A 9,346-nucleotide genomic window follows, 5' to 3' on the forward strand; every position below is an offset into this window, starting at 1 on the left:
GCGACCCACTTTCAGGAGCGGGCAGCGTCGGTGCGGGCAGCGGAGTGCGCAGGAGCAGAGTGCCGGGCTTTGGCTCAGCGGGCTTCGGCTCAAGAGGACTTCGGCAAGAAGCCTGCTTTTCATTTATTCTGACTAATCTGGGATCAGGTAATGGGGGAGACGGTTAGAGCAGTGGTGTGCTCCGTATGCAGTATGTGGGATGTCAGGATCAACACAGTTGTCCCTGATGACTACACCTGCAATAGGTGCATCCAGCTGCGGCTCCTATTAGACCAAGTGAGGGAATTGGAGCAGGAGCTGGATGAACTACGGATCATTCGGGAGGCAGAGGCAGAGATAGATAAGAGTTATCGGGAGGTAGTCACACCGAAAAGACAGGAGGTAGGCAAATGGGTGACAGTCAAGTGAGGCAGGGGGAGCAGACAGAGAAAGAAGAGCACCCCTGTGGCCGTTCCCATCAAAAATAAGTATACCGTTTTGGATACTGTTGGTGGGGATGACCTACCAGGAACAATCTGCAGTGGTCCTGTCTCTGGCACTGAGGTTGGACCCGCGACTAGGAAGGGGAGGAGGGAAGAGAAGAGAGCGGTATTAATAGGGGATTCTATAGTCAGCGGGGCGGATAGGAGATTTTGTGGGGAAAATCGGGAGTCTCGGATGGTATGTTGCTTCCCTGGTGCCGGGGTCCGAGACATCACAGATCGGGTGCAGGTTATTCTCGAGAGGGAGGGCAAGAATCCAGATGTTGTGGTCCATGTAGGGACCAATGACGTCTGTAGGATGAGTGAGGGGTCCTGCGTAGGGAGTTCAGGGAGTTAAGTGCGAAGCTGAAGAGCAGGACCTCCAGGGTAACAATCTCAGGATTGCTACCTGTGCCACGTGCGAGTGAGGCAAGGAACAGGAGGATTATAAAGATTAATATGTGGCTGAGAGGATGGTGCAGGAGGGAGGGCTTCAGGTTTGTAGATAATTGGGCCTTGTTCCAGGGAAGGTGGGATCTGTTCCGAAGGGACGGTTTACACCTGAACTGGAGCGGTACTAACATTCTTGCAGGGAAGTTTGCTAGAGCTTCTTGGGGGGGGGGGGGGTTAAACTAAATTTGCAGGGGGCCGGGATCCAGAATGTGAGAGAACATAGCGAGAGGAAGAATAAAGGACAGGTGTGGACTACACGGTTCCGGAATATTAAGTGTGTAGTAGAGGAAGGTGGGGCGGAACAAGTGATAAGGAGGACTCGTGTACAGAGGGATGGTCTGACGGAACATGGAGTTAAATGTGTTGAAAGTAAAGTAAATGTAAAAGTAAAAGTTAAGTAAATGTAGGAAGGACAATAAAATTCTAGGGACGTATAGCCCGATGGGAGTTCGGGGAGCTGGGTTAAGCACAATAGGCAGCGATTCAAACAGAGAGAGGAGAAATGGGTTAAACATTTTATATCTGAATGCACGAAGTGTCAGAAATATGGCGGATGAGCTTGAAGCCCAGGTGTGAATGGGTAACTATGATGTTGTTGGGATAACGAAGACATGGCTGCAGGGAGATCAGACCTGGGAAATGAATGTACAAGGGTATACGTGCTATCGTAGGGACAGAAATGTGGGCAGAGGGGGTGGGGTGGCCCTGTTGGTGTGGAATGAGATTCAGTCCTTTGCATGGTGGGACATAGGATCAGGAGAAGTAGAGTCTGTGTGGATAGAACTGAGGAACAGTAAGGGCAAAAGGACCCAGATGGGTGTTGTCTGCAGGCCACCAAACAGTAGCATGGATATTGGGTGCAAGTTGAATAGGGAGTTCACATTGGCATGTAGCAAAGGTAATGTCGCAGTAGTTATGGGGGATTTCAACATGCAGGTGAACTGGGAGAATCAGGTTGGTGCTGGACCACAGGATGGGGAGTTTGTAGAGTGCCTACGGGATGCATTCTTGGAACAGCTTGTACGAGAGCCGACCAGGGACAAGGCTATTCTGGATTTAGTGTTATGTAATGAACAAGATTTGATAAGCGATCTCGCAGTAAAGGAGCCATTAGGAGGTAGTGATCACAATATGATAAGCTTTTATCTGCAATTTGAGAAGGATAACGGCAGCTCGGAGGTGTCAGTGTTGCAGATGAACAGGGGAAACTATGGAGACATGAGGGAGGAGCTGGCCAAAGTTGACTGGACGGATAGCCAAGCAGAAAAGACAGTGGAACAACAATGGCAGATATTCTTGGGAATAATGGACAAGGTGCAAAATCAGTTCATCCCCCAGAGAAGGAAGGATTCAAAGGGGGGAATGGGGCCTCAGTGGTTGACAAAGGAAGTCAGAGACTGCATAGCATTAAAAAAAAGGAAATATGACAGAGCTAAGGTGAGTGGGAGGGCAGATGATTGGGAAGTTTTTAAGGAACAACAGAACTTAACTAAAAAGACAATACGGGGAGAAAAAATAAGGTACGAACGTAAGCTAGCGAGGAATATAAAGGAAGCTAGCTAAAGCTTTTTTAGGTATGTGAAGAGAAAGAAGATAGTTAAGAACAATGTTGGGCCCTTGAAGAATGAATTGAGTGAAATTGTTATGGGAAACAGAGAAATGGCAGAAGAATTTAATGAGTACTTTAGATCTGTTTTCACTAAGGAAGACACAAGCCATCTCCCAGATGTATGGATGGGCCAAGGACATAGGGTAACAGAGGAAATGAAACAGATTGACATTCGGAAGGAAACGGTGATGAGAAGACTGATGGGACTGAAGGCTGACAAATCCCCAGGTCCAGATGGTCTGCACCCTAGGGTACAAAAGGAGGTGGCCCTGGAAATTGCGAATGCATTGGTAATCATTTTCCAATGTTCCTTAGATTCAGGATCAGTTCCTGAAGGTTGGAGAATGGCTAATGTTATCCCACTTTTTAAGAAAGGAGGGAGGGAGAAAACAGAGAACTATCGACCTGTCAGCCTGACATCGGTGGTGGGAAAGATGCTAGAGTCCATTATTAAAGATGAAATAGTGGCATATCTAGATAGCAGTGATAGGATTGGGCCGAGCCAGCATGGATTTACCAAGGGTAAATCATGCTTGACTAATCTGTTGGAGTTTTTCGAGGATGTAACCAGAAAGTTAGACGGGGGAGATACAGTGGATGTAGTGTACCTCGATTTTCAGAAGGCATTTGATAAGGTCCCACATAGAAGATTGGTGGGTAAAATCAAAGCTCAGGGCATCGGGGGGAAGGCATTGACATGGATAGAAAACTGGTTGGCAGATAGAAAGCAAAGGGTAGCGGTGAATGGGTGTTTCTCGGAATGGCAGGTGGTGACTAGTGGGGTGCCACAGGGCTCGGTATTGGGACCACAGCTGTTTACCATTTACGTTAACGATTTGGATGAAGGCATAGAAAATAACATCAGCAAATTTGCTGATGATACTAAGCTGGGTGGCAGTGTGACATGTGATGAGGATGTTCGGAAAATTCAGGGTGACTTGGATAGGCTGGGTGAGTGAGCAGATACATGGCAGATGGCGTTTAATGTGAATAAATGTGAGGTTATCCACTTTGGGAATAAGAACAGGAAGGCAGATTATTATCTGAATGGTGTAGAGTTGGGTAAGCGAGTAATACAAAGAGATCTCGGAGTCTTTGTTCATCAGTCAGTGAAGATGAATGAGCAAGTGCAACAGGCAGTGAAGAAGGCTAACGGAATGTTGGCCTTTATTACAAAGGGAATTGAGTACAAGAGCAAGGAAATCCTCTTGCATTTGTACAGAGCCCTGGTGAGACCACACCTGGAGTATTCTGTACAGTTTTGGTCTCCAGGGTTAAGGAAGGGCATCCTGGCTGTAGAGGAAGTGCAGCGTAGATTCACGAGGTTAATTCCTGGGATGTCTGGACTGTCTTGCGCAGAGAGGTTAGAGAGACTGGGCTTGTACACGCTGGAATTAAGGAGATTGAGAGGGGATCTGATTGAAACATATAAGATTATTAAGGGATTGGACAAGATAGAGGCAGGAAATATGTTCCAGAGACTGGGAGAGTCCAGTACCAGAGGGCATGGTTTGAGAATAAGGGGTAGGTCATTTAGGACAGAGTTAAGGAAAAACTTCTTCTCCCAGAGAGTTGTGGGGGTCTGGAATGCACTGCCTCGGAAGGTAGTGGAGGCCAATTCTCTGGATGCTTTCAAGAAGGAGCTAGATAGGTATCTTATGGATAGGGGAATCGAGGGACAAAGCAGGAACCGGGTATTGATAAAAATTGTTCAGCCATGATCTCAAAATGGCGGTGCAGGCTCGAAGGGCCGAATAGTCTACTTCTGCACCTATTATCTATTGTCTATTTCACTGTTTAATTAGTATCCTAATTTATAACATATAACCATATAAAAATTATAGCACAGAAACAGGCCACCTCGGCCCTTCTAGTCCGTGCTGAACGCTTACTCTCATCTAGTCCCACTCACCTGCACTCAGCCCATAGCCCTCCATTTCTTTCCTGTACCTATATCTATTCAGTTCTTTAAATGATAATATCGAACCAGCCTCTACCACTTCTATTGGAAGATCGTTCCTCACAGTTACCACTCTCTGAGTAAAGAAGTTCCCCCTCGTGTACCCCTAAACTTTTGTCCCTTAAATCTCAACCCATGTATTCTTGTTTCAATCTTCCCTACTCTCAATGGAAAAAGCCGAGCCAGGTCAACTCTATCTGTCCCCCTCATAATTTTAAATACATCTATCAAGACTTCCCTCAACCTTCTACGATCCAAAGAATAAAGACCTAACTTGTTCAACATTTCTCTGTACCTTAGTTACTGAAATCCAGGTAACATTCTATTAAATCTCGTCTGTACTCTCTCTACTTTGTTGACAACTTTCCTATAGTTCGGTGACCAGAATTGTACACAATACTCCACATTTGGCCACACCAATGCCTTGTACAATTTTAACATTACATCCCATCTCCTACACTCAATGCTCTGATTTATAAAGGCCAGCGTACCAAAAGTTTTCTTCACCACCCTATCCACATGAGATTCCACCTTCAGGGAACTATGCACCATTATTCTTAGATCACTCTGTTCTACTGCATTCCACAATGCCCTACCATTTACCATATATGTCCTATTTTGATTATTCCTATCAAAATGTAGCACCTCACACTTATCAACATTAAACTCCATCTGCCATCTTTCAGCCCACACTTCTAACTGGCCTAAATCTCTCTGCAAGCTTCGAAAACCTACCTCATGATCCACAACGCCACCTATCTCAGTATCATCTGCATTCTTACTAATCCAGTTTACCACTCTATCATCCAGATCATTAATGTATATGACAAATAACATTGGACCCAGTGCAGATCCCTGAGGCACACCACTAGTCACCGACCTCCAGCCTGACAAACAGTTATCCACCACTACTATCTGGCATCTCCCATCCAGCCACTGTTGAATCCATTTTACTACTTCAGTATTAATACCTAACGATTGAACCTTTCTAACTAACCTTCCGTGTGGAACCTTGTCGTTCCAATGTTCGACATCTCATATTTAATTTCTCTGCGTGAAAATCTATTTCACAGTTTCGTGTCTATCTTTTTTGGTAAAACGCTTTTGCAGCCAGCCAATCCAATTACATCCTCCCCAGTGGGTGACAAGTGGTATTGCACAAGCCTTCCTATCTGTGGCGTAATTATCATTCTGTAGTGTTTGATCTGAGGAATGTGGGGTCCCTGGATTGGGGCCGAGCACAGCCTGTGAAGTGCAAGGTCCTGAGGTCGATGCGGGGGACGGTGAAGGAATGAGACATCACAAGAATGGAGGAGAATGTGGGTACTGCGATTAAGACATCGAGTGATCCCTGTAGGATGGTGCCACGGCGATGTGATTCTCGATATATACTTAGGAAGTCAGTAGGAAGGTGGCACACTGCATTGAGGAACGAAGGGTCATCCTTCTTTGTCTTGTACACTGGGAAAATATTGATACAGCAAACTGTTTCTCAGGCAGGGGTGCACCTGAAACCTCCCGTCGTTCTGCTCCCGCGTTATCATCGCAGGATAACTGGTGATGATCAATTTGGGAACAGAATCAGAAGAGAGCAGAGTGCAAGGTTTAGAGCAGGTGTTGCCAACCTGGGTCCTTCTACCACACGGATAATGTAGGGGTCTCAGTTATCTCAAAAATGGAAAACCCTCGCTTAGAATATTAGGGAAGAAGAACGAAGAAATGTTCACGTAGCGGTTTGCTGTCATCAGGAATGCCAGAGAAGATTAAATGTGTTGGTGTTTACTTACGCAACATTCAATAAGTAACTGGAGATGGAATACAGTAAACAAGGCATTCCCAGAAATGTACATGTGGTGAATATATGGATTTGTATAGGTAGTCAGTATGTACATTATAGGCAGCGAGATCTGTACCTCTGTGGTATGACTCCACCGCCCAGACAGAGGATAGTTTGCGGGTGTGGAATTTGTAATTCGTAAACCCGTGTTTCCCCTTTGATGGTTATCAGCTAAACGTCATTCTGTTGCATAGAACCTGAAAGTTGATAACCCCACACCCAACATGGCTGAAGGTGTGAAATATGGATGTGGATCCAGAGAGCTCAAAAGCGAGAAAGAACACAGGTACGGTACAGAACACTTTGAAATATATTGTTTTTGTTAACAGTAGTTCCCAATTTAAAGCCTGGGCTCGCAATTCCTAAACATATAGGGGGGACGAAGCCAGAGCTGAGTAAGAGAGAGAGAGCGAGGGAGAGAGAGGAGAGAGAGGGAGAGAGAGGGAGAGGGAGGGAGAGAGAGGGAGAGAGGGAGAGAGAGGGAGAGGAGGGAGAGAGAGGGAGGGAGAGAGAGAGAGAGAGAGAGAGAGAGAGAGAGAGAGAGAGAGAGAGAGAGAGAGAGAGAGAGAGAGAGAGAGAGAGAGAGAGAGAGAGAGAGAGAATCTGCATATTATGTCTACTCACTGTTTGAGAGAGGTTAAGGCTATTGATTGGGATTCCCACACTGTAAGAGGGCTGGATAGGATACAGTTTTTCAGATGTGCTCAAGTAAGTTTCACAGCAACCTCGTAATCCACCGATCTAAACCTAATGTAATCAGTGTGCAACTTACTGACACCCCGTGTACGGAGTGTGGGAGGAAACCGGAACATGCGGTGGATACCCTCGCGGGTAGGATAGTACAAACGCTCACAGAGGACACCGAAATTGAACTCCTACCTACGACCCCAGGAGCAGCAATGGTGTCGCACTAACCATTGCACTACCGCGGCGCTCCAGATACTCTTCCGTTCTTTACAAAAGCCTCTAAGAACAATCTGAGAAATTATTGGATGGTAGACGTGCCATCAATGCTGGGTAAGTTATCTGAAGGCATTCTAAGTTGAGTATTTTGATAGCAGGGAGTGATTAATATTCGTCAACATGTCTGTGTGGTGGTATGTGGAAAATAACCAGTTTTTTAGAGGAAGATTCCAGGAAAGAATGGTGAATGTTGACTACATGGATTTTTACAAGGTCCTGCATTTGAGGATAGTCTGTAAGTTTCAGTCACTTTGCATTCAGGATGAGATAATAAAATGGTTTGGCACTGGATTTGTAGGAGAATCCAAAGAGTGGTAATAAATAGTTGCCCCTCTGACTGGAATCTTATAACTAGTGACGTGCTGTTGGAATTCATGCTGGGTCCGCTGTTGTATGCCATCTTTATCTTTATCTGGAAGGTAGTGTGGTAAACCGGATTAACAGGGTTGCGGATGAAACAGAGATTGGCAATGTATGGACAGGGAGGAAGGCTACTACAGCTTCCCAGCGGGCGCTGAACCAGTTGCAAAATGGGCTAAAATAGACGACACAAGTTAATGCAGAGAAATGAGGATTTGCATTTTGCAAGGACAGGCCAGCCAGGGGATGAATTAGACGGTAACCATTAGGGACACTGAGAAGTGCGATAGAACACAGGGATCCGGGAATACAGATGCATAATTCACAGGTAAATCCGTTAAGGTATCGAAGGTAGAAAAGATCGTAAAGAGAACTTATGCTACTTTGGCCTCTTGAAACCAAAGTACTGTGTTACAGTAGTTCAGATGTTAATTTGAAGTTCTATTAGTTGAGGTCAATTTTGCGGTTTTGTCTTTTCAAATATTATTATTATTATTATTATTATTATTATTATTATTATTATTATTATTATTATTATTATTATTATTATTATCATCATCATCATCAGCATGATCAAAAATACACAGGTACATCGAAGTAACAACACTTACAATGCCTCAAAAATCATCTTAAAAATTGAAAATATTTGTGAATTAAGAAAAAATCCCTACTAAACAAGAAAAGTGAGGAAAAAAAGAACCCATTGGAGGTTCAACCCCGGAGCCATTCGTCATACAGAAATCTTCTAAAAATAAACATCAAACCGCCAACAAGAAGACAAAAATATCAAAACAAAATTTACACTTAGATCGTAGAGGAAATCTATCAGTTAACTGAAATGATAGTAACGGGCAAATGAGCCCCATCTCTTCTCAAAATCACAAAAAGGTTCAAAGGTTCGACTTCTAATTTTCTCGAAACTGAGACACAGCATCACATGAAAGAGCCATTGTGACAAAGTTGGAGCAGATATATCCTTCCATTTCAACAAGATGGCCTTCCCAGCTTTCAATGTAACAAACGCAATAACATGTTGGTCAGACAGAGAAATACCATGAACATTTTGAGTAGTTATTCCAAAAAGCGCAGTCAATTTATTAGGTTGTAAATTGATTCTAAGTGCTTTAGAAATTGTCGAAAAGACTGACTTCCAGAACGGTTTTAATATAGAACATGACCAGAACATATGTGACAGCGTAGCTATCTCAGTTTTAGATCTATCACAATATTTGTCAACATTGGGAAATGTTTCAGAAAGTCTCTTTTCCGACCAATCGTAACGATTGTGTGTAGAACTGATCATCTACTTGCAGGAAATATATCAACCAGATTAAAATAGTGAAACAAGTATACAAGGATTTTGCCGCGATGTGTGGACCTGATTTATCAGGAGAGGTTGAATAGATTAGGACTTTATTCCATAGGGCTAAGGAAAATGAGAAGAGATTTGATAGAGTTATATGAAATTATGAGGGGTATACACTGGAGGCAGAGATTATGAGTTAAAGATGAAAGGTGAAATATTCATGACGAACAAGAAGGGAATCGACTTCAATCAGACTGTGGCGAGAGCGTGAAGCAAGCTGCTAGCGGAAGTCATGAATGCATGGAAGGTTTCGACATTTAAGGTAATTCTGGATAGTTGCTTGAATGTGAAGGATATAGAGGGCGATGTTTCGAGTGCTTGTCGATGGGACTAGTCA

The 9,346-nt window shown here is 44.1% G+C and overlaps 1 protein-coding gene across 1 annotated transcript in view; it reads right to left on the reverse strand.

Moving 5' to 3' along the window:
* Positions 1-9,346, reverse strand: part of LOC140722432 (uncharacterized) — a 358,127-nt gene that overhangs the window by 268,034 nt on the left and 80,747 nt on the right. The gene's annotated exons all lie outside the window — the stretch shown is intronic.

Source organism: Hemitrygon akajei, unplaced genomic scaffold (assembly GCF_048418815.1).
Source record: "Hemitrygon akajei unplaced genomic scaffold, sHemAka1.3 Scf000077, whole genome shotgun sequence".
Classification (NCBI taxonomy): Eukaryota; Metazoa; Chordata; class Chondrichthyes; order Myliobatiformes; family Dasyatidae; genus Hemitrygon; species Hemitrygon akajei.